This window comes from Amphiprion ocellaris, chromosome 3 (genome assembly GCF_022539595.1).
Source record: "Amphiprion ocellaris isolate individual 3 ecotype Okinawa chromosome 3, ASM2253959v1, whole genome shotgun sequence".
NCBI classification, from domain to species: Eukaryota; Metazoa; Chordata; class Actinopteri; family Pomacentridae; genus Amphiprion; species Amphiprion ocellaris.
In genome coordinates, this window is record NC_072768.1 from 40,581,147 (window position 1) to 40,591,655 (window position 10,509).

Below are 10,509 nucleotides of genomic sequence, written 5' to 3' on the forward strand. Positions count from 1 at the left end.
AGGCAGCAATGTTAAAGTTGTTCTCCTCTGTAGCAGATTGTGTTGAATTAGAACGGGAGGTCTGAGAGGAAACATTTGTTCTGTTCAACTTTTAGCTCCCAGCAGCAGCTTCTGGATGTTTTACCCACAATAGAATCATTTATCATCACTGTAGGTTCATTTATCATCACTGTAGGATCATTTATCATCACTGTAGGTTCATTTATCATCACTGTAGGATTATTTATTATCACTGTAGGTTCATTTATCATCACTGTAGGATCATTTGTCATCACTGTAGGTTCATTTATCATCACTGTGGGATCATTTATCATCACTGTAGGATTATTTATCATCACTGTAGGATCATTTATCATCACTGTAGGATCATTTATCATCACTGTAGGATCATTTATCATCACTGTAGGATTATTTCTCATCACTGTAGGTTCATTTATAATCACTGTAGGATCATTTATCATCACTGTAGGATCATTTATCATCACTGTAGGTTTATTTATCATCACTGTAGGTTCATTTATCATCACTGTAGGTTCATTTATCATCACTGTAGGATTATTTATTATCACTGTAGGATCATTTATCATCACTGTAGGTTCATTTATCATCACTGTAGGTTCATTTATCATCACTGTAGGTTCATTTAACCCTCGTGTCGTCCTGCAGGTCAAAATTAACCCGTTTTAAAGTTTGAAAATGTGGAAAAAAAATATTTTCACAGTGAAACTTCTGATGTTCACATTTTCAACATTTTGGGGAAATCTTTGAACATTTTTTGGTGGAAAAAAAGAAATGTGAAAAAAAAGTTTCTTAATTACATTCACATAAAAATCAACCAAAATCCAGCGAATTTTGCTGGATTTTCGTAGATTTTTATGTGAATGTTCTTAAAGAAAATATTTGAAATTTTACTGATATATATGGAATCACTTTAGATATTTTCAGAATTTTTTTTGGAAGACTTTTACTCATTGTCAGAAAATATTTCCAAGAATTTTGTTGCCAAATTTGGGGGATTTTTTTTAAAAATAAAACTTTTAAGGGAAACTTTTAAGGAATTACTGGAATTTTCTTCCTGAAGGTTTTGTAAATTTTCAGAAATTTGGGGAATTTTTTTTTGTTGAATTTTTGTTTTTTTTTTCAGAGAAGGAAACAATATTTTTTGGTGCCCATAAATGAGGACAACAGGAGGGTTTAACTCACTGTAGGATCATTTTAAGTCACTGTAGGATCATTTTCACTCATTTATTTAATCGTGGTATTTTTGCTTTTTTTTCCTCTTTGTGGTGGTCTTATCTATATAAAGGAGTCTTGTGGAATAAAGTGCTCTCAGGTTTGGGTCTTTCTGCAGACAGAACACGTGTTTAGTTCAGGTTTTTTAGTTTTTTAGTTTAATCTGAGGCCTCTAGAGGTCTGATAAACGACACATCTGGTCTGGAAGTGGAGCTGAGGAAAAGGTTGAATCTCTGGAGGTGATAAAGTTTGGTTGAATTTGGTGCAGCTGCAGGAAGATGTCAAGAACCCAGCAGACAGGGTTCAGTACATCTCAGGTTTTACCAGAAGATAAAGCAGATTTCTGGTTGCATCAGTCGGCGTCTCACAGAAGAATCACTGTACCGGTTTTATTTGTTTATTCGGTTATTTATTTTTCTCATTGTGTCACGTTTTTCAGATTTTTTTTGTCTTGTTTCTTCCAAGTTGTGTCCAGTTTTACCTATGGCTCATTTTGTGTCTCATTTTTCTTATTTTATGTCTCATCTTTCTTATTCATTGTCTCATTTATTCATTTTGTGTCTCACTTTTCTTGTTTTGTGTCTCATTTTTTTCTTTACTCATCATATTATTCTCATTTTTCTCATTCTGTGACATCTTTTATTTCATGTTGTGTTTCATTTTTCTCATTGTGTCCCATTGTCTGAAATTTTTTGTCTTGTTTTTTCCAGCTGTATCAGGTTTTTCCTTCTGTCTCTCACTTTTCACAGATTTTGTGCCATGTTTTGCTTTTGTTTCATTTTTTCTCATTTCTCATTTTTCTTCAATTTCTCTCACTTTGTGTCATTTTTCTTACTCTGTCTCATTCATTTCTTATTTTTTTCTCATTTTTCTCATTTTAACTCGTTTTTCTTGTTTTGTATCTCATTTTTTCTTTTCTCATCATATTGTTCTCATTATTCTCAAATTTTCTCACATTTTGTCATGTTTTTCTTTTGTTTAATTTTTCAAATTTTTCTCATTTTTTGTTTTCTTGTCATAGTCTCATTTTTCACATTTTGTGTCTATTTTTTCTAATTTTTCTCATTTCTTTCTCATTTCTCACACTGTCTCATTTTTTCTTTTGTCATCATACTATTCTCATTTTTCTCATTGTCTCATTTTTTCAAATTTTTCTCACTTTGTCTCATGTTCTTCTAATTTTTCTCACTTTGTTTCTTGTTTTTCTTGCTTTTTTGTCTTTTTTCGTAATATTATTCTCATTAGTCTCAATTTTTAAAATTTTTCTCACATTTTGTCACATTTTTCTTTTGCTTCATTTTTCTTATTTCCCCATTTTTTTCATTTCTTGTCATATTCTAATTTTTCTCATTTTGTGTCTGTTTTTCTCATTTTTTCTCATTTTGTCTAGCTTTTCTTGTTTTGTATGTCATTTTTTTCTTTTCTCATCATATTATCCTCATTTTTCTCATTTTGTCTCATTTTCTCATTTTGTGTCTCATTTTTTTCTTTTCTCATCATATTCTCATATTGTCTCATTTTTCTCATTCTGTGACACCTTTTACTTCATGTTGTGTTTAATTTTTTTCATTGTGTCCCGTTGTCTGAAATTTTTTGTCTTGCTTTTTCCAAGTTGTCTGGTTTTACTTCTCTCATTTTTCTCATATTTTGTGACATTTTATTTTATTTTTCTCATTTTTCCATAATTTCTCTCACCTCGTCTGTCTTTCTTACTCTTTGTCTCATTCATTTCTCATTTTTTCTCATTTTTCTCATTTTGTGTCTTGTTTTTCTTGTTTTGTGTCTCGTTTTTTCTTGTCACATTATTCTCATCCTCATTTTTTCTCTTTGCTCTTTGTCTCATTTCTTATTTTTTCCTCATTTTGTCTTATTTTTTCTTTTCTCATCACATTATTCTCATTATTCTCATTTTGTCTCTTTTCTAACTTTCTCATTTCTCTCACTTTATTTCATGTTTTTCTTGCTTTGTGTCTCATTTTTTGTTTTCTCGTCATATTATTCTCATTATTCTCATTTCTCTCATCTTTCTTGCTCTTTGTCTCATTCATTTCTCCTTTTTCTCATTTTTCTCATTTTGTGTCTTGTTTCTCTTGTTTTGTGTCTGTTTTTCTTTTCTCATGATATTCTCATTATTCTCTCTGTGTCTGTTTCATCTTGTTTTGTATCTCTTTTTTCTTTTCTCATATTATTCTCATTATTGTCAATTTTTCTAATTTTTTTCATATTTTGGCATGCTTTTTTGCTTCATTTTTCTAATTTCCCCATTTTTTCTTTTCTTGTCATTCAAATTTTTCTCATTTTGTGTCTTTTTTCTCATTTTTTCTCATTTTTCTTTGTCTCTCATTTTTCTCAATTTGTGTGTCATATTTCTTTTCTCATCATATTATTCTCATTATTCTCATGTTGTCTCATTTTTCTCATTCTGTGACACCTTTCATTTCACGTTGTGTTTCATTCTTCTCATTGTGTCCTGTTTTTCAGATTTTTTTGTCTTGCTTTTCCAGATAAAGTTGATTTCTGGTTGCATTATTCGATGTCTTGCAGTAGAATCAGCGTCCTGGTTTTATTCTCTGCTCTTACCTGTTATTTTTCCCGTCATCATATCCGGAGCTTCTTATCATGTCTGAAACTTGGACACATGAAAGATGCTCTGAAGCAGATCCGTCCTTCCTCTGGGAGTCTGTTTCTCACTCCGGTTTATAAATAGATCCACAACGAGCCAAACGCTGCTGCTTTTGTTCCAACTCCAGTCTCAGCGCTGCTCCACTTAGGCCTTATTTGGAATAATTTCAGCTCCTGGATTCACCAGAGCCATCCTTTAGCAGCTTCAATGGAGCTGTCGTCAAGTTGTTAGTGTTTGTTTTTAGCTGCCGTCACTTCCTTTGGATGTATTTTGTGGTTTTAAAAGACCAAAAATCTCTCGGTTCAATGTTTTAATCCTCTGAATCCCCTAAAAATTGCAGAAATTTACATCATTTTCTACGATTTTTTAAAAAAGATAAAGCATTTTATCTTTTAAAAAATCATTAAAAATTGTGTAATTTTCTACAAAAAAATAAGACACAAAGTGAGAAAAAGCGAGAAAAATTAGAATAATATGACGAGAAAAGAAAAATGAGACAGAACAAGAGAAACAAGGGACAGAATGAGAAAAATGAGAAAAAAGAGACGAAAAATGAGAAAAAAGAGACACAAAATGAGAAAAATTAGAAAAAATGAGACACAATGTGAGAAAAGATGATAAAAATGAGAATGATATGACAAGAAAATAAGAAATGAGACATAAGACAAACAAGGCACAAAATTTGAAAAATTAGAAAAAATGAGACAAAGTGAGAAAAATGAGAAAAAAGACAAAATAAGAAAAGATGAAAAAAATGAGAATATGACGACAAAAGAAAAAATGAGACCCAAAACAAGAAAAACAAGACACAAAGTGAGAAACATTGGAAAAAAGAGAAATAAATGAAAGAAAGAGTAAAAAAAATAAGACAAAGAGTAAGAAAGATGAGGCATTTTATCTTCAAAATTAGCCGCTAATCTGCACTAATTCATAATGCATTACAAAAGGATATGGTTTTTAATTTTGTCTCATTTTTGTCATTTTCTGTTTCATTCTCAATCTGTACTTATTCACGGAGACAGAAAGCAGAAAGATTAATTTTAACATACAGAAATGGAATAAACTGTAAAGCTTCAGTTTGACGTTAGCTTGATGCTAATGATTAATATAAAATCAATTAATTTTAAATTAATCATATTGCTTTTAATTATTAATTTAGAAGCATCTCTAAAACCTGCACTGATATGAAAGTAACTGAACAGAATGACCTTTAATAACCTCCGTGGCTAACCGTTAGCTTATTGATGCTAGCTGCAGGCTAAATGTCATTTTATTCAGAAAGCAGCTGCAGTGATTCAGCTTTTTCAGGAGCAGGATTATCAATAACTGTTGGACAGATATCAGCTGCATTAAAATGTTCAGGCAGCACAAATTTAAAACATCTTCCAGAAAACACAACATTCATTATTTAAAAACTGGAACGTACTGATTTAGATCAAACTCTTCAGGCTGGAATCTTATTTTAATTGTTGACGTCGACTTAACCCCCGTGTCGTCCTGTGGGTCAAACTGACCTGTTTTAAGGTTTGAAAATGTGGAAAAAAAATATATTTTCACAGTGAAACTTCTGATGTCCACATTTTCAACATTTTTGGGAAATCTTTGAACATTTTTTGGTGGAAAAAAGAAATGTTAAAAATGTTTCTTAACAACATTCACAGAAAAAATTACCAAAATCCAGCAAATTCCACTGGATTTTGGTTGATTTTTATGTGAATGTTCGTAAAGAAATTATTAGAAGTTTTACTGTTATATATGGAATCTCTTTAGATATTTTTAGGATTTTTTGGAAGACTTTTACTCATTTTCTGAAAAGAATTTTCTTGTCATATTTGGGGGGGCGGGGGGGGGTTAAAATAAAACTTTTAAGGGAAACTTTTAAGGGATTATTGGAATTTTCTTCCTGAAGGTTTTGCAAATTTTCAGAAATTTGAGGAATTTTTTTTGCTGAATTTTTGGATTTTTGTCAGACAAGGAAACAGTATTTTTTGGTGCCTGTAAATGGAGACAAGAGGAGGGTTAAATATTGTGTAATTTCTCTCTGATCTGTTGTTTTTGTGTTTTCATGGTTTAAATATGAACTCATTTTACCCACAATGGTGTTTTTCTGATTGTGTGTCTTGCTTTTATCATTTCATCTCTTGTTTGTTACGTGGCTCAATTTTTGTGTTGTTTTCCTTGTTTCCCCTCAGTTTTAACACTTTATTTCTGTCTTTTCATTTCTGTCACTTTGAGTCTTGTGTTTTTTCTAGTTCGTGTCATTCTGGACAGACCGAGTATTCTGGATGCTTTTTTCAGTAGTTTTTGTTTTGGACAGATTTTGAGTTCCTTTGCTTCTGAGTGTTTGCATTTTTACAGCCTCTACTAACTTTTTATTGATCCAGTCAGTCTTGTTTTGCTCCCGTCATGATCTTGGCTACAAAATGTCATTTTGAACAGATTTTAGGTCATTTTTGACAAATTGAGTCATTCTAGATACTTTTTTAGTGCCCACAATGCCTCAATTAGTTGTTTTAGACCAGTTTTGTAATTTTGGACAACTTTCAAATCACATTTTCATTATTCCAGCCTCTAAAAACACTCCTCTGCTCATCATCAGTAGATGTTTCACCATGCTGGATGGGCCTGCTCCTCTGTTCTTTTTCTGCTGCATTTATTTTATTCATCCAGTATCTTTGGTTTTCCTTACAGATTAACTTTTAACAAATTTTGAAACATTTAGAATCATTTTTGTTCAACAATTCTGCTCAAATCTGTGCCATTTTAGACAATATGTCATTTTTGCACTTAAAGTTTTGTCATTTTGGACATTTTTTGAAGCATTTTGACTTTAAAAAAAACCAAAAAAACCCCAACTGCAGACATTTGAGTCATTTTAAGTGAGTTCATGTAATTTCCATCAGTTTGAGTTTTTTTTACACTGATTTTTTACAAATTAATGTCATTTTGATTAATTACAACAGTAGAAGATGTTTTTCCATGCTGAATGTGTCTCCAACATCCTGCTCCTCTGTTCATTGTTTCTAAACCATGCTACTTTTTTTTTATTCTGGTATTTTTGCCTTTTTTTGTCTTTGCTTTCATTTTCCTGTTATGCTGGGCAGTCAGAGAACCCAAATGCAGGCACAGAAAATGGCAGACATGAGGGAAATAGGGAAAACGGGTTTTATTTTACTAACATGAACAAAACCAATGCAGATAAGGAAAAACTGAGCAGAGGTGGAAACAAAACTAAACCGGCTGTCAAACAATCGTAATTCAACAAAACTTTATTTAATCAATAGAAATGCCAAAAAATCATTAAAGGGACATTACAGACAAGCAGGGGTAATCGACGAGGGCAAGGACTGAACTGAGGTAAACTGAGCCAATTAAAACCGAGACAAAATCATTAAACTTACAAAATCCGAAAGTAAACTTAACAGGGCAAGAACAGCGGAAAACCAATCTGAATACATTAAGACACACTAACAAAACGGGGAATACTCACAAATGAGGGAACTAAAACTGATTTGGAAAGCAGGTCGGGGAGTCCAGAAACAGAATGAAAGCTGAGATGGAGCTGGGCAGAAGACAAGATGGGAGAGGCAAGAATCCGGGAAAAGTACTGAGTCCAAGTTTGGGGAAGAAAATCCAAAAGAGAGTAACTGAGTCCATGATGTGATATGAGTCTATGATCCAGCGGAGCCTAAGTGAAAGAACAGGACTTAAATACCTGGAGGTGTGATTGTATGCAGGTGAGTTGAATGGGCTGATTGCTGCAGCTGAATCACATTGTCTCAATCAGACTGCAGGAAGCAAGGAGATGCATGAATCAGGGACAGAGACAGACACAGGGACAGATGAAGGAAGACAGACAGACAGATGCAGACACCAATAGGTGCAAACAGAGAGAGACAGAGGGACAAGACAAGGAGAGAGAAGATGATACAGGATAGGAGGGAGAAAGAAGGGCAGGAGCCGGAGCAGGGATCGTAACATTTCCATCTCTTTTTTTGTCACTTTGACTCTCATTTTCATTATTTTGCATCTCATTTTTGTCCTTTTCTGTGTTGCTTTGTGTCTTTTTGAAAATGAATTCCATGGTCACCTAAAAACTTTCACTCCGCTCTGCTGCTCTGTTCACCGTTTCTGAGCCATGCCACATTTATTTCATCCTGGTATTTTTGCTTTTTTGTGTGTGTCTGTGTCGTTTTTATCTCTTCATCCTGGAGATGTTTTTCTATCTCCAGTCTTTTCCTCTCTACTCTGCTCATCATCTGTAGATGTTTCACTATGCTGGATGGATCTCCAACAACTTGCTCCTCTGTTCACTGTTTCTGAGCCGTGCTACACTTCATTCTGTCTAATTGTCCAAAATGACTAAAAACTTTTCCACAGTAATATAAAACTGTCCAATATTGACTCAAATTTTGTCCAAAATAACAAAAAATGTCAAAAATGACTCAAATTTTGTCCAAACCTACTTCAGAATCGTCCAAAATAACTTGAAAACTGTCCATGATTATATGAAACTAGTTCAGAATGACTAAAACTTAGTTCAGAATGACAGTAGACGATGTTCCACCATGCGGAACGCTGCTCCTCTGTTCTCTGTTTCTGCTGCGTTTATTCTGTTGATCTGAAACACTGCCTGCAGTTCAACCTACAACTCCCTGAACGAGTCTGTAGAACCAGAACCAGAACCAGGAGGAAGGTTCTGGTTCTACAGAGTCTGGTTGGTTCAGACAGTCTATCTGTGGTGAGAATGTAGAACAAAGTGGTTTTGGTGGGATATCAGGTGAAGTTTTCCAGACGGAGGTCAGAGATGATTAAGTCCAGAACACTGGGAGAACACTGGGAGAACATTGGGAGAACGTTGGGAGATGTTTCTGGCTGATGGTGTTTATTAATTCAGGTGGGTTTGTGTCTCTTTCTGGTCGGGTTGTGTAGCTGCTGTGATAAATTGTGTCTGTTGTGATAGACTGTGTGTCCGTTGTGATAGATTGTGTGTCCATTGTGATAAATTGTGTGTCCTCTGGGATAAATTGTGTCCGTTGTGATAAATTGTGTGTCCGTCCTCCTCTCTCTGCTCCACTGATCTGTTCTGACGTCTGGTCCTCGGTCGGTCAGGAAGGACTCGGTGAAGCCAGTCAGGTGGACGCTGCTGGACTCACACTGTCCTCCGTCTGCCCTGCTGGCATCAGTGCTGAAGCCCTGACGACACACCAGACACACAACAGACACATAACAGACACACAACCACCAGAAGGGACGCTTGGTTGCATCTTTCAGCGCTGATCCATTCAGCTGCAGCCAAATGAACCAAGCTGCTGCTGTTAGCATGATGCTAGCTGAGGGGCTACAGTCTCACCTGTTGGCAGGAGGTCAGGGACTGGTAGAGGCACATAACACAACCAGAAAGAGACACACAAAAAAACAGAACCACAAAGAGACAAAAAAAAAACACAATCAGAAAGAGACATGAAATAATCATTGGCCAATTTTTGTGTTGCGTCACTTTTTTTCTTTGTGTTCATTTTAGTTCTTTTTCTGTTTTTGTGTTTTTTTGTGATTTCTTTTCTTTTGTGGATTTTTTGTTTTGTCTTTTTTTGTTTTGACAGACAGGTGTGTTAAAGACAGACAGGTGTGTAGAAGGTAGACAGGTGTGTTAAAGGCAGACAGGTGGACGCTAAACTAAACACCAACAACCCTTCACTTTGTGTCAGTGTAAAATATTCTGACTATACCTCACTATCATCCTGCTATTCTGCATGTAGAATGGTCTGACTGTACCTCACTATCGTCCTGCTATTCTGCATGTAGAATGGTCTGACTCTACCTCACTATCGTTCTGTTATTCTGCATGTAGAATGGTCTGACTGTACCTCACTATCGTTCTGTTATTCTGCATGTAGAATGGTCTGACTGTACCTCACTATCATCCTGTTATTCTGCATGTAGAATGGTCTGACTGTACCTCACTATCATCCTGTTATTCTGCATGTAGAATGGTCTGACTGTACCTCACTATCGTCCTGTTATTCTGCATGTAGAATGGTCTGACTGTACCTCACTATCGTCCTGCTATTCTGCATGTAGAATGGTCTGACTGTACCTCACTATCGTTCTGCTATTCTGCATGTAGAATGGTTCTGACTGTACCTCACTATCGTCCTGTTATTCTGCATGTAGAATGGTCTGACTGTACCTCACTATCGTCCTGGTATTCTGCATGTAGAATGGTCTGACTGTACCTCACTATCGTCCTGTTATTCTGCATGTAGAATGGTCTGACTGTACCTCACTATCATCCTGTTATTCTGCATGTAGAATGGTCTGACTGTACCTCACTATCGTCCTGTTATTCTGCATGTAGAATGGTCTGACTGTACCTCACTATCGTCCTGTTATTCTGCATGTAGAGTGGTCTGACTGTACCTCACTATCGTCCTGTTATTCTGCATGTAGAATGGTCTGATTGTACCTCACTGTCATCCTGTTATTCTGCATGTAGAATGGTCTGACTGTACCTCACTATCGTCCTGTTATTCTGCATGTAGAATGGTCTGACTGTACCTCACTATCATCCTGTTATTCTACTTGTAGAATGGTCTGACTGTACCTCACTGTCGTCCAATTATCCTACATGTTGTCTGTTGTTTATGTTCTGA

General features: G+C 35.1%; 1 protein-coding gene across 3 annotated transcripts in view; it reads left to right on the top strand.

Annotated features, from left to right (window-relative positions):
* ndrg4 (NDRG family member 4) overlaps window positions 1-10,509 on the top strand; it is a 60,461-nt gene that overhangs the window by 191 nt on the left and 49,761 nt on the right. The window lies entirely within an intron of this gene.